The sequence below is a fragment of the Ambystoma mexicanum genome, unplaced genomic scaffold (genome assembly GCF_040938575.1).
Source record: "Ambystoma mexicanum isolate Mex_15411 unplaced genomic scaffold, UKY_AmexF1_1 Mex_scaf89, whole genome shotgun sequence".
In the NCBI taxonomy this organism is placed as follows: Eukaryota; Metazoa; Chordata; class Amphibia; order Caudata; family Ambystomatidae; genus Ambystoma; species Ambystoma mexicanum.
In genome coordinates, this window is record NW_027182509.1 from 421,427 (window position 1) to 424,802 (window position 3,376).

Consider the following 3,376-nt stretch of genomic DNA (forward strand, 5'->3'; position numbering starts at 1 on the left):
AGGAGCTCTTGCGTTGAGCTGTGACACGTCCTGGGAAGACCTCCCGTTGCAGCGGAATGAGCCCCACTTCCAGGGCGTGCTGGTAGCAAATTTCCCACAGCCCACAGGGAGCAAACGATCCCAGGTGTGATGTATCACCAGGAGTGGCTGAGATGAGAGTAAGGGTTCACGCGTGTGCCCGGACCAAGGTTAATGATGGGATTAGAGCTAGGGTTAGATGCAGGGAAAGAGTGAGAGTTATAATTAGGGATAAAGCTAACAGGTGATCATTACTCGTCATGTAACATGATACAAAGGGTCAGAAGAGGAACTGATTCAGGGTTACAATTTGGACTTCGCAGACAACAGGAGCACTAAATGGTGCTGAGGGGGACTCAATAAAGCGGACCGGCCGCCTAATGTAAGCAATTGTGCACAAATATTGTACGATGACTAGCGTTGCCGGTGCTTTTTTCTTAAAGAGTCAGTTCCTGGCACCCATTCCCTACTTGACTCAACCTAATCTTCAAGAATATTTGTCAAGAACTAAAAAAAAATCCAGAAAAGGTTTAACCTCCCCGTCGGAACCCCGGTCTCCCGCGTGACAGGCGGGGATACTGACCACTATACTAACGAGGAGACGTGAGGGCACGAAATGAACAGCTGCTGATGTCTGCACAGCATCCAGCGACCACCTAGATGGCCTAGGGGGTCTCATTTTCCCCCGTCAAACGGCTTGCCCGATCTAAGGCTAATTTCTTTCTTTTTATCGGCACCAGGCTTAAAACTCAGTTTAAGGTGATCGTTCCGGGCTATGTTTGACTCCAGAGTTGAACCTGTCATCCCGCCTTTCCTCAGCAAATCAAGCTACCCATCTCAAGTCTCATGAGCTGAGGACGGCAAAGTCCCTGTGGGCTTAGGACAGTCAAAGAAACCCCTGGGCTGCATGCTAAGCCCCTTTTCGGCTTCACTTTCCGAAACCTGCCCCAGCTTGCGATTCGTTTTTTTCTCACTTCTTGCCCCCATCTCCCACCTTGCCTCATGGTCTCCCCTCCTCTGCGCACCTGACAGTTTGCCTGCCCTTCCACTGCCTGTCTCCAGACTTTCCAAGGAGAAAAGGCAAAGCACTAAAGCGGGCCGGGCAACGGGTCAAGTTCCGCTTTCGGCGGCTAGCAGGAAGGTAGCGTGGCCGAGCGGTCTAAGGCGCTGGATTAAAGCTCAAGTCTCTTCGGAGGCGTGGGTTCAAATCCCACCGCTGCCACTTTTCCTGGCCTTGCATTTTAAAGAAGAACGTAACGTTGACCTCTTCCTTCATTAGTGCCACCTCTGTCGCAATGAGCAAGCGGATGGTATGCCACACCCTGCAGGAAAAAGGTTTCGCTTCTGACGTCTTGCTTTTCTGGACATCCAGTCTCAAGTTTCCCATCTGGAACGGCGCTCCCTGCTGCTTTGTGAAGGCTTGCTGCAAGAGCCTTCGAAACCCAGGAGCTCTTGCGTTGAGCTGTGACGCGTCCTGGGAAGACCTCCCGTTGCAGCGGAATGAGCCCCACTTCCAGGGCGTGCTGGTAGCAAATTTCCCACAGCCCACAGGGAGCAAACGATCCCAGGTGTGATGTATCACCAGGAGAGGCTGAGATGAGAGTAAGGGTTCACGCGTGTGCCCGGACCAAGGTTAATGATGGGATTAGAGCTAGGGTTAGATGCAGGGAAAGAGTGAGAGTTATAATTAGGGATAAAGCTAACAGGTGATCATTACTCGTCATGTAACATGATACAAAGGGTCAGAAGAGGAACTGATTCAGGGTTACAATTTGGACTTCGCAGACAACAGGAGCACTAAATGGTGCTGAGGGGGACTCAATAAAGCGGACCGGCCGCCTAATGTAAGCAATTGTGCACAAATATTGTACGATGACTAGCGTTGCCGGTGCTTTTTTCTTAAAGCGTCAGTTCCTGGCATCCATTCCCTACTTGACTCAACCTAATCTTCAAGAATATTTGTCAAGAACTAAAAAAAATCCAGAAAAGGTTTAACCTCCCCGTCGCCCCGGTCTCCCGCGTGACAGGCGGGGATAATGACCACTATACTAACGAGGAGACGTGAGGGCACGAAATGAACAGCTGCTGATGTCTGCACAGCATCCAGCGACCACCTAGATGGCCTAGGGGGTCTCATTTTCCCCCGTCAAACGGCTTGCCCGATCTAAGGCTAATTTCTTTCTTTTTATCGGCACCAGGCTTAAAACTCAGTTTAAGGTGATCGTTCCGGGCTATGTTTGACTCCAGAGTTGAACCTGTCATCCCGCCTTTCCTCAGCAAATCAAGCTACCCATCTCAAGTCTCATGAGCTGAGGACGGCAAAGTCCCTGTGGGCTTAGGACAGTCAAAGAAACCCCTGGGCTGCATGCTAAGCCCCTTTTCGGCTTCACTTTCCGAAACCTGCCCCAGCTTGCGATTCGTTTTTTTCTCACTTCTTGCCCCCATCTCCCACCTTGCCTCATGGTCTCCCCTCCTCTGCGCACCTGACAGTTTGCCTGCCCTTCCACTGCCTGTCTCCAGACTTTCCAAGGAGAAAAGGCAAAGCACTAAAGCGGGCCGGGCAACGGGTCAAGTTCCGCTTTCGGCGGCTAGCAGGAAGGTAGCGTGGCCGAGCGGTCTAAGGCACTGGATTAAGGCTCCAGTCTCTTCGGAGGCGTGGGTTCAAATCCCACCGCTGCCACTTTTCCTGGCCTTGCATTTTAAAGAAGAACGTAACGTTGACCTCTTCCTTCATTAGTGCCACCTCTGTCGCAATGAGCAAGCGGATGGTATGCCACACCCTGCAGGAAAAAGGTTTCGCTTCTGACGTCTTGCTTTTCTGGACATCCAGTCTCAAGTTTCCCATCTGGAACGGCGCTCCCTGCTGCTTTGTGAAGGCTTGCTGCAAGAGCCTTCGAAACCCAGGAGCTCTTGCGTTGAGCTGTGACGCGTCCTGGGAAGACCTCCCGTTGCAGCGGAATGAGCCCCACTTCCAGGGCGTGCTGGTAGCAAATTTCCCACAGCCCACAGGGAGCAAACGATCCCAGGTGTGATGTATCACCAGGAGAGGCTGAGATGAGAGTAAGGGTTCACGCGTGTGCCCGGACCAAGGTTAATGATGGGATTAGAGCTAGGGTTAGATGCAGGGAAAGAGTGAGAGTTATAATTAGGGATAAAGCTAACAGGTGATCATTACTCGTCATGTAACATGATACAAAGGGTCAGAAGAGGAACTGATTCAGGGTTACAATTTGGACTTCGCAGACAACAGGAGCACTAAATGGTGCTGAGGGGGACTCAATAAAGCGGACCGGCCGCCTAATGTAAGCAATTGTGCACAAATATTGTACGATGACTAGCGTTGCCGGTGCTTTTTTCT

At 51.4% G+C, this 3,376-nt stretch overlaps 1 non-coding gene across 1 annotated transcript; it reads left to right on the forward strand.

Annotated features, from left to right (window-relative positions):
* The first annotated feature begins 1,158 nt into the window (after positions 1-1,158).
* On the forward strand, positions 1,159-1,240 carry TRNAF-AAA (transfer RNA phenylalanine (anticodon AAA)). Its single transcript has one exon. It is a non-coding gene; the product is annotated as a tRNA-Phe (tRNA).
* The last annotated feature ends 2,136 nt before the right edge of the window (positions 1,241-3,376 follow it).